General features: G+C 36.6%; 2 long non-coding RNA genes across 3 annotated transcripts; one reads left to right on the top strand and one right to left on the bottom strand.

Annotated features, from left to right (window-relative positions):
• Window positions 1-1551: 1551 nt before the first annotated feature.
• Window positions 1552-19342, bottom strand: LOC127951146 (uncharacterized). 2 transcript variants are annotated; one of them, XR_008152608.1, is made up of 3 exons: window positions 17978-19342; window positions 14988-15214; window positions 1552-2016 (listed from the first exon to the last, which is right to left on the bottom strand). It is a non-coding gene; the product is annotated as an uncharacterized LOC127951146 (long non-coding RNA). The 2 variants fall into 2 exon arrangements; XR_008152607.1 differs by lacking the exon at window positions 1552-2016 and adding an exon at window positions 5629-7125.
• Window positions 18334-24036, top strand: LOC127951149 (uncharacterized). Its single transcript, XR_008152610.1, has 3 exons — window positions 18334-18457; window positions 21264-21390; window positions 23679-24036. It is a non-coding gene; the product is annotated as an uncharacterized LOC127951149 (long non-coding RNA).
• Window positions 24037-24253: the final 217 nt, after the last annotated feature.

Genomic DNA, 24253 nt, shown 5'->3' with positions numbered 1-24253 from the left:
TTTTTTGATAATTATTGATCTAGAGAGTCGACAGAATATTACTGCAGTGGTTTGGTTCCGATCGGACAAAAAACCTAGGACTAGTTCGTAAAAGTAGGTTTTTACCATATTTGTGAATAACATTTGAACAATTTGATTGACAGCAATGGTTCTTGAGGCAAAGTTGTGCATTATGAGGAGATCTATCCAATGATATGCATATTGTGTTGATAAGTGAAACACCACGTGATTACAGAGCCAATAAACTCGTTAGCGCCAACTAGTGGCCGATTTCTTTCAAAATTCTTACAGACCTTAAGGTTCATGAGTCGAACGCACCCAGCGAGTTTCGTTCCGATCAACATCCGTTAACCCTTTCAAATAGGTGCTTAAAATTGTTTGGCCAATGGCGGCCATGTTTTTTGAGATATGCAAATGTCCTCATAGGTACTTGTGCCCCTTCAAACAAAGACACTGCATACCAATTTTTAGGTCGATCGAGCCAACGGTAGCCTAGTTATAGCCATTTATGTGTTTTTTCTTTTTATAGCGCCCCCAAGTGGCAGAGGTGTGCAATTTTTTTTATTTGACCAAAGTTTTAGGTCTTACAAATGTGTAGCAAGCTTGGTTAAGATATCTTATTTCTTTCACGAGTTATAGCCTGTTGCGTAAAATTGCTCCTCGACTTTCGAACGTTTTGGCATCCCATTACGACAGCGAGTCGAAATTTCAACTTTTTTTTGATAATTATTGATATTCCTTGGCCAGAGAACATTTCTGCAGTGGTTTGGTTCAGATTGGGCGAAAAACCTAGGACTAGTTCGCAAAAGTAGGTTTTGGACATACGTCAAATTTGCGAAAAAACGAGGCCTCCTAGACCCAAAATCAGAGTGACCGTTTTTAATTTCGCATGACCCACGGATTCCGGAAATGTAAAATTTTTGGCTCTATGATAAGCGGTTTAGGAGTTATTAGCACTAACGCATTTTTGATCACTGTAGCGCCCCCTTTAGGCCGATTGGGGCGAGCCTTTGGATCTGACAAGAAGGCCGGACTTCTACCATCTGACCAAGTTTCAGCTCTCTAGGCCTTACGGTTTGGGCTGCACGATCAGTTTGAGTGGAGAATAATAATAATAATAATAATAAAAATCCTAACAGATACAATAGGGTTTCAGCACTGCGTGCTTGAACCCCTAATTAAAGCTGCAAGCAGCATTTTACGGGGTTCAAGCATTTAAGGCCTCTGAGGTGGTTTCGGCTAACCTGGATGCATGGATGACAGTTAAACACATCCATAATGAAGAATAGGCTGGCAGACAGACACAAACACTGAAATTAAATTATTAAACTAGTTTTTAACAGTTTAGATGTCATTTTCAGGTTAAACTGTAATCACAATGTGGCAAAATTGTAAAAACTGATATATCTGTATGGACAAAAATTACTGGTTTATAGTTGTCCAAATGCAACTGTTCAACATGTTTTTGATAATTATTGACCTTCAGATTCTAGAGAATTGTACTTCAGTGGTTTTATTGATTTTCAGCTTATACCCTATCACTATTTTGCCAAAGTAACTTTTTGCAATAATCTTGAATATTTAATTAACAGCTTTATTGACAACATTGGTCCCAGAGGCAAAGTTGTTCAGAATGAGGAGATCTATCATATGATATGAAGATCTAGTGTTTTTGAGTGAAAATATGAGCATTTTCAATCAATTTGAGGCCATTTACCATATACATCTTGTGTTTTGAGACCTTTTCTACTGTTATAGCGCCACCTATGGTCCGATCTCCATGAAACTTTGCATGCTTGTTAAGAGTCACCTGTTACATGATTTCACCAATTTTCATAAAGTTTTGAGTTTTCGTTTAGGTTTTATATGCTTTTGGGTATTTTGGTCACGCCCCTTTTCTAATTTAGCCAGTTATAGCTAACCAAAGGACAAAATTCAAATTTTTTTTGATAATTATTGATCTAGAGAGTCCAGAGAAAATTACTGCAGTGGTTTGGTTTCGATCGGGTAAAAAACCTGGAACTAGTTCGCAAAAGTACGTTTTTAACATATTTGTGAATAACAATTGAACGATTTGATTGACATCTTTGCTCCTTGAGGCAAAGTTGTTCACAAAGAGGAGATCTATCATATGATATGAAGATCTAGTGTTTGTGTGAATGTATGAACATGTTCTACAAATTGTGATCATTTTCTATTGAAAATGTGTGTTTTTGAGGCTTTTTCAACTGTTATAGCGCCACCTATGATCCGATCTCCATGAAACTTTGCATGCTTGTTAAGAGTCACCTGATACATGATTCCACGAAGTTTCATAAAGTTTTGAGTTTTCTTTTAGGCTTTATAGGCTTTGGGGTATGTTTGGCCACACCCCTTTTACTAAATTACCCCTTTACAGCTAACCAAAGGACAAAATTAAACATTTTTTTGATAATTATTGATCTAGAGAGTCCACAGAATATTACTGCAGTGGTTTGGTTCCGATCGGACAAAAAACCTAGGACTAGTTCGTAAAAGTAGGTTTTTAACATATTTGTGAATAACATTTGAACGATTTGATTGACAGCAATGGTTCTTGAGGCAAAGTTGTGCATTATGAGGAAATCTATCAAATGATATGCATATTGTGTTGATAAGTGAAACACCACGTGATTACAGAGCCAATAAACTCGTTAGCGCCAACTAGTGGCCGATTTCTTTCAAAATTCTTACAGACCTTAAGGTTCATGAGTCGAACGCACCCAGCGAGTTTCGTTCCGATCAACATCCGTTAACCCTTTCAAATAGATGCTTAAAATTGTTTGGCCAATGGCGGCCATGTTTTTTGAGATATGCAAATGTCCTCATAGGTACTTGTGCCCCTTCAGACAAAGACACTGCATACCAATTTTTAGGTCGATCGAGCCAACGGTAGCCTAGTTATAGCCATTTATGTGTTTTTTCTTTTTATAGCGCCCCCAAGTGGCAGAGGTGTGCAATTTTTTTTTATTTGACCAAAGTTTTAGGTCTTACAAATGTGTAGCAAGTTTGGTTAAGATATCTTATTTCTTTCACGAGTTATAGCCTGTTGCGTAAAATTGCTCCTCGACTTTTGAACGTTTTGGCATCCCATTACGACAGCGAGTCGAAATTTTAACTTTTTTTTGATAATTATTGATAGTCCCTGGCCAGAGAACATTTCTGCAGTGGTTTGGTTCAGACTGGGCAAAAAACCTAGGACTAGTTCGCAAAAGTAGGTTTTGGACATACGTCAAATTTGCGAAAAAACGAGGCCTCCTAGACCCAAAATCAGATAGACCGTTTTTAATTTCGCATGACCCACGGATTCCGGAAATGTTAAATTTTTGGCTCTATGATAAGCGGTTTAGGAGTTATTAGCACTAACGCATTTTTGATCACTGTAGCGCCCCCTTTAGGCCGATTGGGGCGAGCCTTTGGATCTGACAAGAAGGCCGGACTTCTACCATCTGACCAAGTTTCAGCTCTCTAGGCCTTACGGTTTGGGCTGCACGATCAGTTTGAGTGGAGAATAATAATAATAATAATAATAAAAATCCTAACAGATACAATAGGGTTTCAGCACTGCGTGCTTGAACCCCTAATTAAAGCTGCAAGCAGCATTTACCGGGGTTCAAGCACATTAAGGCCTCTGAGGTGGTCTGAGCCAACCTGGATGCATGGATGACATTTAAACACATCCAAAATGGAGAACAGGCTAACAGACAGACACACACACTGAAAGTAAATGATTAGACTAATATATGTATACTCTATAAGCATATGCACAAAGACATGCACAAACATTTTGTTGCAGATATAGGTATTTGAAATAAGTGATAGGTGACATAAAATTATTGCAAGTCTTCTCTTTTTCAGAGTTTAGATGTCATTTTCAGGTTAAACTGTAAACATAATGTGGCAAAATTGTAAAAACTGATACATCTGTATAAACAAAATGGAAAACATCAATTCAATGAGATTTAAAATGTTATAACAGTTAATTTATTAATGTTTTGGCATGAATTCATGAAAACAGTACTGTTTAACTATCTGAATGAGCCCATTAGTGGTCTTCCGCTGCCATCTAGTGGTTATAAATTGCATTTACTCAAACAACACTGTGTTTTAAAACATAACTGTTATAGTGTTGTAATTTTTTTTTGCCCAATCTCTCTTAAATTTTGCATGCTTGTTTAGAATGAAATCATGCATTATTTTACACAGTTTTGATAATTTGTGGGCTTTCTGTTTGTATAAATAGGCCTTTGTGTACACTATGCAAAAAACATATTATAAAATTATTGGTTTATAGTTGCCCAAATGCAATTGTTCAACATGTTTTTGATAATTATTGACCTTCAGAGTCTAGAGAATTGTACTTCAGTGGTTTTATTGATTTTCAGCTTAAACCGTATCACAAGTATGCCAAAGTAACTTTTTAAAATAATCTTGAATATTTAATTAACAGCTTTATTGACAACATTGGTCCCAGAGGCAAAGTTGTTCAGAATGAGGAGATTTATCATATGATATGAAGATTTAGTGTTTTTGAGTGAATATATGAACATTTTCAAACAATTTGAGGCCATTTACCATATAAATCTTGTGTTTTGAGACCTTTTCTACTGTTATAGCGCCACCTATGGTCTGATCTCCATGAAACTTTGCATGCTTGTTAAGAGTCACCTGTGACATGATTTCACTGAGTTTCATAAAGTTTTGAGTTTTCCTTTAGGTTTTATAGGCTTTGGGGTATGTTTGGCCACACCCCTTTTTCTAAATTACCCCGTTACAGCTAACCAAAGGACAAAATTCAACATTTTTTTAATAATTATTGATCTACAGAATCCACAGAATATTACTGCAGTGGTTTGGTTCCGATCGGGCAAAAAACCTAGGACTAGTTCGCAAAAGTAGGTTTTTAACATATTTGTGAATAACAATTGAACGATTTGATTGACAGCAATGGTTCTTGAGGCAAAGTTGTGCATTACGAGGAGATCTATCAAATGATATGCATATTGTGTTGATATGTGAAACACCACGTGATTACAGAGCCATAAAACTCGTTAGCGCCAACTAGTGGCCGATTTCTTTCAAAATTCTTACAGACCTTAAGGTTCATGAGTCGAACGTACCCAGCGAGTTTCGTTCCGATCAACATCCGTTAACCCTTTCAAATAGGTGCTTAAATTTGTTTGGCCAATGGCGGCCATGTTTTTTTAGATATGCAAATGTCCTCATAGGTACTTGTGCCCCTTCAGACCAAGACAATGCATACCGATTTTCAAGTCGATCGAGCCAACGGTTGCCTAGTTATAGCCATTTATGTGTTTTTTCTATCTTATAGCGCCCCCAAGTGGCAGAGATGCGCATTTTTTTTTATTTGACCAAAGATTGAGCTCATACATATGTGTACCGAGTTTGGTGAAGATATCTCATTCTGTTCAAGAGTTATAGTCAAAATAGCATTTGGCTAACGTTAGCATAGACGCTTTTTGGTGTACTGTTTCGCGTAAGAATTGAAATTTCAACTTTTTTTTGATAATTATTGATATTGAGTGTCCAGGGAATATTTATGAAGTGGTTTGGTTCTGATTGGTTGAAAATCCTAGGACTAGTTCGCAAAAGTAGGTTTCGGATATAGCTCGATTTTGCGAGAAAACGGTGCGTCGTAGACCCCAAAAAGGCGCCGTGCACTTTTGTTCGGGCTAACCCAAGGATTGCAACAATGCCATGTTTTTGAGTCTATGGCTAATGGTTTACGATTTACGGCCAAAAATGTCCAAAATTTTAGTTTTTTGCGCTGTAGCGCCCCCGTTAGGCCGATTGGGTCGAGACTCAGTATCTGACAAGAAGGCCGGACTACTACAATCTGACCAAATTTCAGCTTTCTAGGCCTTACGGTTTGGGCTGCACGAACAGTTTGAGTGGAGAATAATAATAATAATAATAATTAAAGCTGCAAGCAGCATTTACGGGGTTCAAGCACATTAAGGCCTCTGAGGTGGTCTGAGCCAACCTGGATGTACGGATGACAGTTAAACACATCCAAAACGGAGAATAGGCTGACAGACAGACACACGCACTGAAATTAAATGATTAAACTAGTTTTAAGAGTTTGGATGTCATTTTCAGGTTTCACTGTAATCATAATGTGGCAAAATTTTAAAAACTGGTAAGTCTGTATGAACAAAATGGAAAACTTTAACTCAGTGAGATTTAAAATGTTGTAACAGTGTTTTTTTTTTTATTGTTTAGGCATGAATTCATAAATCTTCTCAAAAGTACTGTTTCAATTTGCTAAATGAGCCCATTAGTGGTCTTCCGCTGCCATCTAGTGGTTGCATTTACTCAAACAACACTGTTTTTAAACATAACTGTTATAGTGTAAAGTTTTTTGCCCAATCTCTCTTAAATTTTGAATGCTTGTTTAGAATGAAATTAGGCTTTATTTTACACAGTTTTGATAGTTTGTGGGCTTTCTTTTTGTATAAATAGGCCTTTGTGTACACTGTGAAAAGAACATATTATACAATCACTGGTTTATAGTTGTCCAAATGCAATTTTTCAACATGTTTTTGATTATTATTGACCTTCAGAGTCTAGAGAATTGTACTTCAGTGGTTTTATTGATTTTCAGCTTAAAGCCTTGGACTACTTTGCCAAAGTAACTTTTTTAAATAATCTTCAATATTTAATTAACAGCTTTATTGACAACATTGGTCCCAAAAGTTGTTCAGAATGAGGAGATCTATCATATGATATGAAGATCTAGTTTTTATGTGAATATATGAGCATTTTCAGACAATTTGAGGCCATTTACCATATCAATCTTATGTTTTGAGACCTTTTCTACTCTCATAGCGCCACCTGTGGTCCGATCTCCATGAAAATTTGCATGCTTGTTAAGAGTCACCTGTTACATGTTTTCACCAAGTTTCATAAAGTTTTGAGTTTTCGTTTAGGTTTTATATGCTTTTGGGTATTTTGGTCACGCCCCTTTTCTAATTTAGCCAGTTAAAGCTAACCAAAGGACAAAATTCAACATTTTTTTGATAATTATTGATCTAGAGAGTCCAGAGAAAATTACTGCAGTGGTTTGGTTTCGATCGGGTAAAAAATCTGGGACTAGTTCGCAAAAGTAAGTTTTTAACATATTTGTGAATAACAAATGAACGATTTGATTGACATCTTCGCTCCTTGAGGCAAAGTTGTTCACAAAGAGGATATCTATCATATGATATGAAGATCTAGTGTTTGTGTGAATGTATGAACATGTCCTACAAATTGTGATCATTTTCTATTGAAAATGTGTGTTTTTGAGGCTTTTTCAACTGTTATAGCGCCACCTATGATCCGATCTCCATGAAACTTTGCATGCTTGTTAAGAGTCACCTGATACATGATTCCACGAAGTTTCATAAAGTTTTGAGTTTTCGTTTAGGTTTTATAGGCTTTGGGGTATGTTTGGCCACACCCCTTTTAATAAATTACCCCTTTACAGCTAACCAAAGGACAAAATTCAACATTTTTTTGATAATTATTGATCTAGAGAGTCCACAGAATATTACTGCAGTGGTTTGGTTCCGATCAGACAAAAAACCTAGGACTAGTTCGTAAAAGTAGGTTTTTAACATATTTGTGAATAACATTTGAACGATTTGATTGACAGCAATGGTTCTTGAGGCAAAGTTGTGCATAATGAGGAGATCTATCAAATGATATGCATATTGTGTTGATAAGTGAAACACCACGTGATTACAGAGCCAATAAACTCGTTAGCGCCAACTAGTGGCCGATTTCTTTCAAAATTCTTACAGACCTTAAAGTTCATGAGTCGAACGCACCCAGCGAGTTTCGTTCCGATCAACATCCGTTAACCCTTTCAAATAGGTGCTTAAAATTGTTTGGCCAATGGCGGCCATGTTTTTTGAGATATGCAAATGTCCTCATAGGTACTTGTGCCCCTTCAGACAAAGACACTGCATACCAATTTTTAGGTCGATCGAGCCAACGGTAGCCTAGTTATAGCCATTTATGTGTTTTTTCTCTTTATAGCGCCCCCAAGTGGCAGAGGTGTGCAATTTTTTTTATTTGACCAAAGTTTTAGGTCTTACAAATGTGTAGCAAGTTTGGTTAAGATATCTTATTTCTTTCACGAGTTATAGCCTGTTGCGTAAAATTGCTCCTCGACTTTCGAACGTTTTGGCATCCCATTACGACAGCGAGTAGAAATTTCAACTTTTTTTTGATAATTATTGATATTCCCTGGCCAGAGAACATTTCTGCAGTGGTTTGGTTCAGATTGGGCGAAAAACCTAGGACTAGTTCGCAAAAGTAGGTTTTGGACATACGTCAAATTTGCGAAAAAACGAGGCCTCCTAGACCCAAAATCAGAGTGACCGTTTTTAATTTCGCATGACCCACGGATTCCGGAAATGTAAAATTTTTGGCTCTATGATAAGCGGTTTAGGAGTTATTAGCACTAACGCATTTTTGATCACTGTAGCGCCCCCTTTAGGCCGATTGGGGCGAGCCTTTGGATCTGACAAGAAGGCCGGACTTCTACCATCTGACCAAGTTTCAGCTCTCTAGGCCTTACGGTTTGGGCTGCACGATCAGTTTGAGTGGAGAATAATAATAATAATAATAATAAAAATCCTAACAGATACAATAGGGTTTCAGCACTGCGTGCTTGAACCCCTAATAATTAAAGCTGCAAGCAGCATTTACGGGGTTCAAGCACTTAAGGCATCTTAGGTGGTCAGAGCCAACCTGGACGTATATGGATGGCCGTTAAACACATCCAAAATGGAGAATAGGCTAACAGACAGACATACACTGAAATTAAATGATTAAACTCGTTTTTAAGATTTTAGATGTCATTTTCAGGTTTCACTGTAATCATAATGTGGCAAAATTTTAAAAACTGATATGTCTGAATGAACAAAATGGAAAACTTTAACTCAATGAGATTTGAAATGTTGTAAGAGTGTTTTTGTATTGTTTAGGCATTACATCCTTTCAACTGTACAGTTTAAGTTAGCTGAATGAGCCCATTAGTGGTTTTCCGCTGCCATCTAGTGGTTATAAATGGCAATTTCTCATACATCAATGTGTTAATCCTTTTAACTCTTAGTGTTTTTTGCCCAATATCTCTTAAATATGGCATGCTCGTTTAGAATGAAATTATGCATTATTTTACACAGTTTTGATAATTTGTGGGCTTTCTGTTTGTATTAATAGGCCTTTGTGTACACTATGCAAATAACATATCATAAAATTACTGGTTTATAGTTGTCCAAATGCAATTGTTCAACATGTTTTTGATAATTATTGACCTTCTGAGTCTAGAGAATTGTACTTCAGTGGTTTTATTGATTTTCAGCTTAAAGCCTTGGAATACTTTGCCAAAGTAACTTTTTCAAATAATCTTGAATATTTAATTAACAGATTTATTGACAAAATTGGTCCCAGAGGCAAAGTTTTTCAGAATGAGGAGATCTATCATATGATATGAAGATTTAGTGTTTTTGAGTGAATATATGTGCATTTTCAAACAATTTGAGGCCATTTACCATCTAAATCTTGTGTTATGAGACCTTTTCTACTGTTATAGCGCCACCTATGGATCGATCTCCATGACACTTTGCAGCCTTGTTGAGAGTCACCTGTTACATGATTTCACCTAGTTTCATAAAGTTTTGAGTTTTCGTTTAGGTTTTATAGGCTTTGGGGTATGTTTGGTCACACCCCTTTTTCTAAATTACCCCTTTACAGCTAACCAAAGGACAAAATTCAACATTTTTTTGATAATTATGGATCTAGAGAGTCCATAGAATATTACTGCAGTGGTTTGGTTCCGATCGGGCAAAAAACCTAGGACTAGTTCGCAAAAGTAGGTTTTTAACATATTTGTGAATAACAATTGAACGATTTGATTGACAGCAATGGTTCTTGAGGCAAAGTTGTGCATTATGAGGAGATCTATCAAATGATATGCATATTGTGTTGATATGTGAAACACCAGGTGATTACAGAGCCATAAAACTCGTTAGCGCCAACTAGTGGCCGATTTCTTTCAAAATTCTTACAGACCTTACGGTTCATGAGTCGAACGTACCCAGCGAGTTTCGTTCCGATCAACATCCGTTAACCCTTTCAAATAGGTGCTTAAAATTGTTTGGCCAATGGCGGCCATGTTTTTTGAGATATGCAAATGTCCTCATAGGTACTTGTGCCCCTTCAGACCAAGACACTGCATACCAATTTTCAAGTCGATCGAGCCAATGGTTGCCTAGTTATAGCCATTTATGTGTTTTTTCTATCTTATTGCGCCCCCAAGTGGCAGAGATGCGCAATTTTTTTTATTTTACCCAAGATTGAGCTCGTACATATGTGTACCAAGTTTGGTGAAGTTATCTCATTCCGTTCAAGCGTTATAGTTAAAATAGCATTTGGCCAACGTTACTATAGACGCTTTTTGGTGTACTGTTTCGCGTAAAAATTGAAATTTCAACTTTTTTTTGATAATTATTGATATTGAGTGTCCAGGGAATATTTCTGAAGTGGTTTGGTTCTGATTGGTTGAAAATCCTAGGACTAGTTCGCAAAAGTAGGTTTCGGATATAGCTCGATTTTGCGAGAAAACGGTGCGTCGTAGACCCCAAAAAGGCGCCGTGCACTTTTGTTCGGGCTAACCCAAGGATTGCTACGATGCCATGTTTTTGAGTTTATGGCTAACGGTTTACGATTCACGGCCAAAAATGTCCAAAATTTTTGTTTTTTGCGCTGTAGCGCCCCCGTTTGGCCGATTGGGCTGAGACTTTGATAAGTTCTCCCCAAAATGAGCTCTACGATCTGTCCAAATTTCAGCTCTCTAGGCCTTACGGTTTGGGCTGCACGTACAGTTCTAGGGCGGAAGAATAATAATAATTAAAGCTGCAAGCAGCATTTTACCGGGGTTCAAGCATTTAAGGCATCTGAGGTGGTCAGAGCCAACCTGGATGTTTGGATGACATTTAAACACATCCAAAATGGAGAACAGGTTAACAGACAGACACACACACTGAAAGTAAATGATTAGACTAATATATGTATACTCTATAAGCATATGCACACACACACACACACATAGACACACATATACATGCACAAATATTTTGTTGCAGATATAGGTATTTGAAATAAGTGATAGGTAACATAAAATTATTGCAAGTCTTCTCTTTTTCAGAGTTTAGATGTCATTTTCAGGTTAAACTGTAATCATAATGTGGCAAAATGGAAAAAAAACTGATACATCTGTATAAACAAAATGGAAAACATCAATTCAATGAGATTTAAAATGTTATAACAGTTAATTTATTAATGTTTTGGCATGAATTCATGAAAACAGTACTGTTTAACTAGCTGAATGAGCCCATTAGTGGTCTTCCGCTGCCATCTAGTGGTTATAAATTGCATTTACTCAAACAACACTGTGTTTTAAAACATAACTGTTATAGTGTTGTAATTTTTTTTTTTTGCCCAATCTCTCTTAAATTTTGCATGCTTGTTTAGAATGAAATTATGCATTACTTGACACAGTTTTGATAATTTGTGGGATTTCTGTTTGTATTAATAGGCCTTTGTGCCTCTGGGGTGGTCTCGGCCAACCAGGATGTATGGATGACATCTAAACACATCCAAAAGACAGACACACACACACACACTGAAATTAAATGATTAAACTAGTTTTTAAGCGTTTAGATGTCATTCAGGTTTCACTGTAATCACAATGTGGCAAAATTGTAAAAAAATGATGTGTCTCTATGAACAAAATGGAAAAGATTGATTCAGTAAGATTTAAAATGTTATAACAGTTAATTTATTAATGTTTTGGCAATGAAAACAGTGCTTTTCAACTTAGCTGAATGAGCACATTAGTGGTCTTCCGCTTCCATCTAGTGGTTATAAATTGCATTTACTGAAACAACACTGTGTTTTTAAACATAACTGTTATAGTTTTTTTTTTTTTTTTTTTGCCCAATCTCTCTTAAATATTGCGTGCTTGTTTAGAATGAAATTATGCATTATTTTACACAGTTTTAATAATTTGTGGGCTTTCTGTTTGTATTAATAGGCCTTTGTGTACACTATGCAAATAACATATTATAAAATTACTGGTTTATAGTTGTCCAAATGCAATTGTTCAACATGTTTTTGATAATTATTGACCTTCAGAGTCTAGAGAATTGTACTTCAGTGGTTTTATTGATTTTCATCTTAAACCCTATCACAAGTATGCCAAAGTATCTTTTTTAAATAATCTTGAACATTTAATTAACAGCTTTATTGACAACATTGGTCCCAGAGGCAAAGTTGTTCAGAATGAGGAGATTTATCATATGATATGAAGATTTAGTGTTTTTGAGTGAATATATGAGCATTTTCAAACAATTTGAGGCCATTTACCATATAAATCTTGTGTTTTGAGACCTGTTGTACTGTTATAGCGCCACCTATGCTTCGATCTCCATGAAACTTTGCATGCTTGTTAAGAGTCACCTGTTACATGTTCTCACCGAGTTTCATAAAGTTTTGAGTTTTCGTTTAGGTTTTATAGGCTTTGGGGTGTGTTTGGCCACACCCCTTTTTCTAAATTATCCCTTTACAGCTAACCAAAGGACAAAATTCAACATTTTTTTAATAATTATTGATCTAGAGAGTCCACAGAATATTACTGCAGTGGTTTGGTTCCGATCGGACAAAAAACCTAGGACTAGTTCGCAAAAGTAGGTTTTTAACATATTTGTGAATAACAATTGAACGATTTGATTGACAGCAATGGTTCTTGAGGTAAAGTTGTGCCTTATGAGGAGATCTATCAAATGATATGCATATTGTGTTGATATGTGAAACACCACGTGATTACAGAGCCATAAAACTCGTTAGCGCCAACTAGTGGCCGATTTCTTTCAAAATTCTTACAGTCCTTTAGGGCTATGAGTCAAACATGCCCACCGAGTTTCGTTCCGATTGACATCCGTTAACCTTGTCAAATAGGTGCTCAAACTTCTTTGGCCAATGGCGGCCATGTTTTTTGAGATACGCGAATGTCCTCATAGGTACTTGTGCCACTTCTGACAAAGACACGACATGCCAATTTTCAAGTCGATCGGACCAACGGTTGCTTAGTTATAGCCATTTATGTGTTTTTTCTGTCTTATAGCGCCCCCAAGTGGCAGAGGTGAGCATTTTTTTTTATTTGACCAAAGTTTTTGCTCTTACAAATGTCCAGCAAGTTTGGTTAAGATATCTCATTTCATTCACAAGTTATAGCCTGTTCCGTAAAATTTGTCCTCGACTTTCAAACGTTTTGGCAGCCCATTACAACAGTGAGTCGAAATTTCAACTTTTTTTTGATAATTATTGATATTCACTGTCCAGAGAAAACTTCTGCAGTAGTTTGGTTCCGATTGGGTGAAAAACCTAGGACTAGTTCGCAAAAGTAGGTTTTGGACATACGTCAAATTTGCGAAAAAACTGGGCCTCCTAGACCCCAAATCAGAGTGACCGTTTTTAATTTCGCTTGACCCAAGGATTCCAGAAATGTTAAATTTTTGAGTCTATGACAAGCGGTTTAGGAGCTATTAGCAAAAACGCATTTTTGATCGCTGTAGCGCCCCCCACTGGCCGAATGGGCCGGATCTTTGTATCTGAGTAGCGAGCAAGACTACTACCTTTTGACCAAGTTTCAGCTCTCTAGGCCTTACGGTTTGGGCTGCCCGTTCAGTTTTAAGGCGGAAGAATAATAATAATAATAATAATTAAAGCTGCAAGCAGCATTTACGGGGTTCAAGCACATTAAGGCCTCTGAGGTGGTCTGAGCCAACCTGGATGTATGGATGACAGTTAAACACATCCAAAACGGAGAATAGGCTGACAGACAGACACACGCACTGAAATTAAATGATTAAACTAGTTTTTAAGAGTTTGGATGTCATTTTCAGGTTTCACTGTAATCATAAAGTGGCAAAATTTTAAAAACTGATAAGTCTGTATGAAAAAAATGGAAAACTTTAACTCAGTGAGATTTAAAATGTTGTAACAGTGTTTTTTTTTTCTATTGTTTAAGCATGAATTCATAAATCTTTTCAAAAGTACGCTTTCAATTTGCTGAATGAGCCCATTAGTGGTCTTCCGCTGCCATCTAGTGGTTATAAATTGCATTTACTCAAACAGCACTGTGTTTAAACATAACTGATATAGTGTTGTTTTTTGCCCGAACTCTCTTGAATTTTGCATGCTTGTTTAGAATGAAGTTAGGCATTATTTTACACAGTTTTGATCATTTGTGGGCTTTCTGTTTGTATTAATAGGCCTTTGTGTACACTGTGAAAAGAACATATTATACAATCACTGGTTTATAGTTGTCCAAATGCAATTGTTCAACATGTTTTTGATAATTATTGTCCTTCAGAGTCTAGAGAATTGTACTTCAGTGGTTTTATTGATTTTCAGCTTAAAGCCTTGGACTACTTTGCCTAAGTAACTTTTTTAAATAATCTTGAATATTTAATTAACAGCTTTATTGACAACATTGGTCCCAGAAGTTGTTCAGAATGAGGAGATCTATCATATGATATGAAGATCTAGTGTTTATGTGAATTTATGAGCATTTTCAGACAATTTGAGGCCATTTACCATATAAATCTTATGTTTTGAGACCTTTTCTACTGTTATAGCGCCACCTATGATCCGATCTCCATGAAAATTTGCATGCTTGTTAAGAGTCACCTGTTACATGTTTTCACAAAGTTTCATAAAGTTTTGAGTTTTCGTTTAGGTTTTATATGCTTTGGGGTATTTTGGTCACGCCCCTTTTCTAATTTAGCCAGTTATAGCTAACCAAAGGATAAAATTCAACAATTTTTTGATAATTATTGATCTAGAGAGTCCAGAGAAAATTACTGCAGTGGTTTGGTTTCAATCGAGTAAAAAACCTGGGACTAGTTCGCAAAAGTAAGTTTTTCACATATTTGTGAATAACAATTGAACGATTTGATTGACATCTTCGCTCCTTGAGGCAAAGTTGTTCACAAAGAGGAGATCTATCATATGATATGAAGATCTAGTGTTTGTGTGAATGTATGAACATGTCCTACAAATTGTGATCATTTTCTATTGAAAATGTGTGTTTTTGAGGCTTTTTCAACTGTTATAGCGCCACCTAAGATCCGATCTCCATGAAACTTTGCATGCTTGTTAAGAGTCACCTGATACATGATTCCACGAAGTTTCATAAAGTTTTGAGTTTTCGTTTAGGTTTTATAGGCTTTGGGGTATGTTTGGCCACACCCCTTTTACTAAATTACCCCTTTACAGCTAACCAAAGAACAAAATTCAACATTTTTTTGATAATTATTGATCTAGAGAGTCCACAGAATATTACTGCAGTGGTTTGGTTCCGATCGGACAAAAAACCTAGGACTAGTTCGTAAAAGTAGGTTTTTAACATATTTGTGAATAACATTTGAACGATTTGATTGACAGCAATGGTTCTTGAGGCAAAGTTGTGCATTATGAGGAGATCTATCAAATGATATGCATATTGTGTTGATAAGTGAAACACCACGTGATTACAGAGCCAATAAACTCGTTAGCGCCAACTAGTGGCCGATTTCTTTCAAAATTCTTACAGACCTTAAGGTTCATGAGTCGAACGCACCCAGCGAGTTTCGTTCCGATCAACATCCGTTAACCCTTTCAAATAGGTGCTTAAAATTGTTGGGCCAATGGTGGCCATGTTTTTTGAGATATACAAATGTCCTCATAGGTACTTGTGCCCCTTCAGACAAAGACACTGCATACCAATTTTTAGGTCGATCGAGCCAACGGTAGCCTAGTTATAGCCATTTATGTGTTTTTTCTTTTTATAGCGCCCCCAAGTGGCAGAGGTGTGCAATTTTTTTTATTTGACCAAAGTTTTAGGTCTTACAAATGTGTAGCAAGTTTGGTTAAGATATCTTATTTCTTTCACGAGTTATAGCCTGTTGCGTAAAATTGCTCCTCGACTTTCGAACGTTTTGGCATCCCATTACGACAGCGAGTCGAAATTTCAACTTTTTTTTGATAATTATTGATATTCCCTGGCCAGAGAACATTTCTGCAGTGGTTTGGTTCAGATTGGGCGAAAAACCTAGGACTAGTTCGCAAAAGTAGGTTTTGGACATACGTCAAATTTGCGAAAAAACGAGGCCTCCTAGACCCAAAATCAGAGTGACCGTTTTTAATTTCGCATGACCCACGGATTCCGGAAATGTAAAATTTTTGGCTCTATGATAAGCGGTTTAGGAGTTATTAGCACTAACGCATTTTTGATCACTGTAGCGCCCCCTTTAGGCCGATTGGGGCGAGCCTTTGGATCTGACAAGAAGGCCGGACTTCTACCATCTGACCAAGTTTCAGCTCTCTAGGCTTTACGGTTTGGGCTGCACGATCAGTTTGAGTGGAGAATAATAATAATAATAATAATAAAAATCCTAACAGATACAATAGGGTTTCAGCACTGCGTGCTTGAACCCCTAATAATAATAATTAAAGCTGCAAGCAGCATTTACGGGGTTCAAGCACATTAAGGCCTCTGAGGTGGTCTGAGCCAACCTGGATGTACGGATGACAGATAAACACATCCAAAACGGAGAATAGGCTGACAGACAGACACACGCACTGAAATTAAATGATTAAACTAGTTTTAAGAGTTTGGATGTCATTTTCAGGTTTCACTGTAATCATAATGTGGCAAAATTTTAAAAACTGGTAAGTCTGTATGAACAAAATGGAAAACTTTAACTCAGTGAGATTTAAAATGTTGTAACATGTGTTTTTTTTTTATTGTTTAGGCATGAATTCATAAATCTTCTCAAAAGTACTGTTTCAATTTGCTGAATGAGCCCATTAGTGGTCTTCCGCTGCCATCTAGTGGTTGCCTTTACTCAAACAACACTGTTTTTAAACATAACTGTTATAGTGTAAAGTTTTTTGCCCAATCTCTCTTAAATTTTGCATGCTTGTTTAGAATGAAATTAGGCTTTATTTTACACAGTTTTGATAGTTTGTGGGCTTTCTGTTTGTATAAATAGGCCTTTGTGTACACTGTGAAAAGAACATATTATACAATCACTGGTTTATAGTTGTCCAAATGCAATTTTTCAACATGTTTTTAATTATTATTGACCTTCAGAGTCTAGAGAATTGTACTTCAGTGGTTTTATTGATTTTCAGCTTAAAGCCTTGGACTACTTTGCCAAAGTAACTTTTTTAAATAATCTTCAATATTTAATTAACAGCTTTATTGACAACATTGGTCCCAAAAGTTGTTCAGAATGAGGAGATCTATCATATGATATGAAGATCTAGTGTTTATGTGAATATATGAGCATTTTCAGACAATTTGAGGCCATTTACCATATCAATCTTATGTTTTGAGACCTTTTCTACTGTCAAAGCGCCACCTGTGGTCCGATCTCCATGAAAATTTGCATGCTTGTTAAGAGTCACCTGTTACATGTTTTCACCAAGTTTCATAAAGTTTTGAGTTTTCGTTTAGGTTTTATATGCTTTTGGGTATTTTGGTCACGCCCCTTTTCTAATTTAGCCAGTTAAAGCTAACCAAAGGACAAAATTCAACATTTTTTTGATAATTATTGATCTAGAGAGTCCAGAGAAAATTACTGCAGTGGTTTGGTTTCGATCGGGTAAAAAATCTGGGACTAGTTCGCAAAAGTAAGTTTTTAACATATTTGTGAATAACAATTGAACGATTTGATTGACATCTTCGCTCCTTGAGGCAAAGTTGTTCACAAAGAGGAGATCTATCATATGATATGAAGATCTAGTGTTTGTGTGAATGTATGAACATGTCCTACAAATTGTGATCATTTTCTATTGAAAATGTTTGTTTTTGAGGCTTTTTCAACTGTTATAGCGCCACCTATGATCCGATCTCCATGAAACTTTGCATGCTTGTTAAGAGTCACCTGATACATGATTCCACGAAGTTTCATAAAGTTTTGAGTTTTCGTTTAGGTTTTATAGGCTTTGGGGTATGTTTGGCCACACCCCTTTTACTAAATTACCCCTTTACAGCTAACCAAAGGACAAAATTCAACATTTTTTTTGATAATTATTGATCTAGAGAGTCCACAGAATATTACTGCAGTGGTTTGGTTCCGATCGGACAAAAAACCTAGGACTAGTTCGTAAAAGTAGGTTTTTAACATATTTGTGAATAACATTTGAACAATTTGATTGACAGCAATGGTTCTTGAGGCAAAGTTGTGCATTATGAGGAGATCTATCAAATGATATGCATATTGTGTTGATAAGTGAAACACCACGTGATTACAGAGCCAATAAACTCGTTAGCGCCAACTAGTGGCCGATTTCTTTCAAAATTCTTACAGACCTTAAGGTTCATGAGTCGAACGCACCCAGCGAGTTTCGTTCCGATCAACATCCGTTAACCCTTTCAAATAGGTGCTTAAAATTGTTTGGCCAATGGCGGCCATGTTTTTTGAGATATGCAAATTTCCTCATAGGTACTTGTGCCCCTTCAAACAAAGACACTGCATACCAATTTTTAGGTCGATCGAGCCAACGGTAGCCTAGTTATAGCCATTTATGTGTTTTTTCTTTTTATAGCGCCCCCAAGTGGCAGATGTGTGCAATTTTTTTTATTTGACCAAAGTTTTAGGTCTTACAAATGTGTAGCAAGTTTGGTTAAGATATCTTATTTCTTTCACGAGTTATAGCCTGTTACGTAAAATTGCTCCTCGACTTTCGAACGTTTTGGCATCCCATTACGACAGCGAGTCGAAATTTCAACTTTTTTTTGATAATTATTGATATTCCCTGGCCAGAGAACATTTCTGCAGTGGTTTGGTTCAGATTGGGCGAAAAACCTAGGACTAGTTCGCAAAAGTAGGTTTTGGACATACGTCAAATTTGCGAAAAAACGAGGCCTCCTAGACCCAAAATCAGAGTGACCGTTTTTAATTTCTCATGACCCACGGATTCCGGAAATGTAAAATTTTTGGCTCTATGATAAGCGGTTTAGGAGTTATTAGCACTAACGCATTTTTGATCACTGTAGCGCCCCCTTTAGGCCGATTGGGGCGAGCCTTTGGATCTGACAAGAAGGCCGGACTTCTACCATCTGACCAAGTTTCAGCTCTCTAGGCCTTACGGTTTGGGCTGCACGATCAGTTTGAGTGGAGAATAATAATAATAATAATAATAAAAATCCTAACAGATACAATAGGGTTTCAGCACTGCGTGCTTGAACCCCTAATAAAAATCCTAACAAATACAATAGGGTTTCAGCACTGCGTGCTTGAACCCCTAATTAAAGCTGCAAGCAGCATTTACGGGGTTCAAGCATTTAAGGCATCTTAGGTGGTCAGAGCCAACCTGAACGTACGGATGACCGTTAAACACATCCAAAATGGAGAATAGTCTGACAGACAGACACACACACTGAAATTAAATGATTAAACTCGTTTTTAAGATTTTAGATGTCATTTTCAGGTTTCACTGTAATCATAATGTGGAAAATTTTATAAAACTGATATGTCTGTATGAACAAAATGGAAAACTTTAACTCAATGAGATTTGAAATGTTGTAACAGTGTTTTTTTATTGTTTAGGCATTAATTCATACATCCTTTCAACTGTACTGTTTAAGTTAGCTGAATGAGCCCATTAGTGGTTTCCGCTGCCATCTAGTGGTTATAAATGGCAATTTCTCATACATCAATGTGTTAATCCTTTATAACTCTTAGTGTTTTTTTGCCCTATCTCTCTTAAATTTTGCATGCTTGTTTAGAATGAAATTAGGCATTATTTTACACAGTTTTGATAATTTGTGGGCTTTCTGTTTGTATTAATAGGCCTTTGTGTACACTGTGAAAAGAACATATTATACAATCACTGGTTTATAGTTGTCCAAATGCAATTGTTCAACATGTTTTGGATAATTATTGACCTTCAGAGTCTAGAGAATTGTACTTCAGTGGTTTTATTGATTTTCAGCTTAAAGCCTTGGACTACTTTGCCAAAGTAACTTTTTAAAATAATCTTGAATATTTAATTAACAGCTTTATTGACAACATTGGTCACAGAAGTTGTTCAGAATGAGGAGATCTATCATATGATATGAAGATCTAGTGTTTATGTGAATATATGAGCATTTTCAGACAATTTGAGGCCATTTCCCTTCTAAATCTTATGTTTTGAGACCTTTTCTACTGTTATAGCGCCACCTATGGTCCGATCTCCATGACAATTTGCATGGTTGTTAAGGGTCAGCTGTTACATGTTTTCACCAAGTTTCATAAAGTTTTGAGTTTTCGTTTAGGTTTTATATGCTTTTGGGTATTTTGGTCACGCCCCTTTTCTAATTTAGCCAGTTATAGCTAACCAAAGGACAAAATTCAAATATTTTTTGATAATTATTGATCTAGAGAGTCCAGAGAAAATTACTGCAGTGGTTTGGTTTCGATCGGGTAAAAAACCTGGGACTAGTTCGCAAAAGTAGCTTGTTGACATATTTGTGAATTGCAATTGAACGATTTGATTGACATCTTCGCTCCTTGAGGCAAAGTTGTTCACAAAGAGGAGATCTATCATATGATATGAAGATCTAGTGTTTGTGTGAATGTATGAACATGTCCAACAAATTGTGATCATTTTCTATTGAAAATGTGTGTTTTTGAGGCTTTTTCAACTGTTATAGCGCCACCTATGATCCGATCTCCATGACACTTTGCATGCTTGTTAAGAGTCACGTGTTAAATGTTTTCACCGAGTTTCATAAAGTTTTGAGTTTTCTTTTAGGTTTTATAGGCTTTGGGGTATGTTTGGCCACACCCCTTTTCTAAATTACCCATTTAAAGCTAACCAAACTACAAAATTCAACATTTTTTTGATAATTATTGATCTAGAGAGTCCACAGAATATTACTGCAGTGGTTTGGTTCTGATCGGGCATAAAACCTAGGACTAGTTCGCAAAAGTAGCTTTTTGACATATTTGTGAATTGCAATTGAACGATTTGATTGACAGCAATGGTTCTTGAGGCAAAGTTGTGCATTATGAGGAGATCTATCAAATGATATGCATATTGTGTTGATAAGTGAAACACCACATGATTACAGAGCCAATAAACTCGTTAGCGCCAACTAGTGGCCGATTTCTTTCAAAATTCTTACAGACCTTAAGGTTCATGAGTCAAACGTACCCAGCGAGTTTCGTTCCGATCAACATCCGTTAACCCTTTCAAATAGGTGCTTAAAATTGTTTGGCCAATGGCGGCCATGTTTTTTGAGATATGCAAATGTCCTCATAAGTACTTGTGCCCCTTCAGACCAAGACACTGCATACCGATTTTCAAGTTGATTGAGCCAACGGTTGCCTAGTTATAGCCATTTATGTGTTTTTTAAATCTTATTGCGCCCCCAAGTGGCAGAGATGCGCAATTTTTTTTTGTTTGACCAAAGATTGAGGTCATACATATGTGTACCAAGTTTGGTGAAGATATCTCATTCCGTTCAAGAGTTATAGTCAAAATAGCATTTGGCTAACGTTAGCATAGACGCTTCTTGGCGTACTGTTTCGCGTAAGAATCGAAATTTCAACTTTTTTTTTGATAATTATTGATATTGAGTGTCCAGGGAATATTTCTGAAGTGGTTTGGTTCCGATTGGTTGAAAATCCTAGGACTAGTTCGCAAAAGTAGGTTTCGGACATAGCTCGATTTTGCGAGAAAACGGTGCGTCGTAGAGCAAAAAATGCAGCTGTGCACTTTTGTTCGGACTAACCCAAGGATTGCAACGATGCCTTGTTTTTGAGTCTACGGCTAACGGTTTACGATCTGCGGCCAAAAATGTCCAAAATTTTTGTTTTTTGCGCTGTAGCGCCCCCGTATGGCCGATTGGGCTGAGACTTTGATAAGTTCTCCCCAAAATGAGCTCTACGATCTGTCCAAATTTCAGCTCTCTAGGCTTTACGGTTTGGGCTGCACGTTCAGTTCTAGGGCAGAAGAATAATAATAATAATAAAAATCCTAACAATTACAAGAGGGTTTCAGCACTGCGTGCTTGAACCCCTAATTAAAGCTGCAAGCAGCATTTACGGGGTTCAAGCACTTAAGGGATCTTAGGTGGTCAGAGCCAACCTGGACATATATGGATGGCCGTTAAACACATCCAAAATGGAGAATAGGCTAACAGACAGACACACACACTGAAATTAAATGATTAAACTCGTTTTTAAGATTTTAGATGTCATTTTCAGGTTTCACTGTAATCATAATGTGGCAAAATTTTAAAAACTGATATGTCTGAATGAACAAAATGGAAAACTTTAACTCAATGAGATTTGAAATGTTGTAAGAGTGTTTTTTGTATTGTTTAGGCATTACATCCTTTCAACTGTACAGTTTAAGTTAGCTGAATGAGCCCATTAGTGGTTTTCCGCTGCCATCTAGTGGTTATAAATGGCAATTTCTCATACATCAATGTGTTAATCCTTTTAACTCTTAGTGTTTTTTGCCCAATATCTCTTAAATATGGCATGCTCGTTTAGAATGAAATTATGCATTATTTTACACAGATTTGATAATTTGTGGGCTTTCTGTTTGTAATTAATAGGCCTTTGTGTACACTATGCAAATAACATATTATAAAATTACTGGTTTATAGTTGTCCAAATGAAATTGTTCAACATGTTTTTGATAATTATTGACCTTCTGAGTCTAGAGAATTGTACTTCAGTGGTTTTATTGATTTTCAGCTTAAAGCCTTGGAATACTTTGCCAAAGTAACTTTTTCAAATAATCTTGAATATTTAATTAACAGATTTATTGACAAAATTGGTCCCAGAGGCAAAGTTTTTCAGAATGAGGAGATCTATCATATGATATGAAGATTTAGTGTTTTTGAGTGAATATATGTGCATTTTCAAACAATTTGAGGCCATTTACCATCTAAATCTTGTGTTATGAGACCTTTTCTACTGTTATAGCGCCACCTATGGATCGATCTCCATGAAACTTTGCAGCCTTGTTGAGAGTCACCTGTTACATGATTTCACCTAGTTTCATAAAGTTTTGAGTTTTCGTTTAGGTTTTATAGGCTTTGGGGTATGTTTGGCCACACCCCTTTTTCTAAATTACCCCTTTACAGCTAACCAAAGGACAAAATTCAACATTTTTTTGATAATTATTGATCTAGAGAGTCCACAGAATATTACTGCAGTGGTTTGGTTCCGATCGGGCAAAAAATCTAGGACTAGTTCGCAAAAGTATGTTTTTAACATATTTGTGAATAACAATTGAACGATTTGATTGACAGCAATGGTTCTTGAGGCAAAGTTGTGCAATACGAGGAGATCTATCAAATGATATGCATATTGTGTTGATATGTGAAACACCACGTGATTACAGAACCATAAAACTCGTTAGCGCCAACTAGTGGCCGATTTCTTTCAAAATTCTTACAGACCTTAAGGTTCATGAGTTGAACGTACCCAGCGAGTTTCGTTCCGATCAACATCCGTTAACCCTTTCAAATAGGTGCTTAAAATTGTTTGGCCAATGGTGGCCATGTTTTTTGAGATATGCAAATGTCCTCATAGGTACTTGTGCCCCTTCAGACCAAGACACTGCATACCAATTTTCAAGTCGATCGAGCCAACGGTTGCCTAGTTATAGCCATTTATGTGTTTTTTCTATCTTATTGCGCCCCCAAGTGGCAGAGATGCGCATTTTTTTTTTATTTTACCCAAAATTGAGCTCATACATATGTGTACCAAGTTTGGTGAAGTTATCGCATTCCGTTCAAGAGTTATAGTTAAAATAGCATTTGGCCAACGTTACTATAGACGCTTTTTGGCGTACTGTTTCGCGTAAAAATTGAAATTTCAACTTTTTTTTGATAATTATTGATATTGAGTGTCCAGGGAATATTTCTGAAGTGGTTTGGTTCTGATTGGTTGAAAATCCTAGGACTAGTTCGCAAAAGTAGGTTTCGGATATAGCTCGATTTTGCGAGAAAACGGTGCGTCGTAGACCCCAAAAAGGCGCCGTGCACTTTTGTTCGGGCTAACCCAAGGATTGCTACGATGCCATGTTTTTGAGTTTATGGCTAACGGTTTACGATTCACGGCCAAAAATGTCCAAAATTTTTGTTTTTTGCGCTGTAGCGCCCCCG

The sequence above is a fragment of the Carassius gibelio genome, chromosome B2 (assembly GCF_023724105.1).
Source record: "Carassius gibelio isolate Cgi1373 ecotype wild population from Czech Republic chromosome B2, carGib1.2-hapl.c, whole genome shotgun sequence".
Classification (NCBI taxonomy): domain Eukaryota; kingdom Metazoa; phylum Chordata; class Actinopteri; order Cypriniformes; family Cyprinidae; genus Carassius; species Carassius gibelio.
Note: the sequence above shows the minus strand (reverse complement) of the source record. Positions and strands in the feature narration are given on the sequence as shown.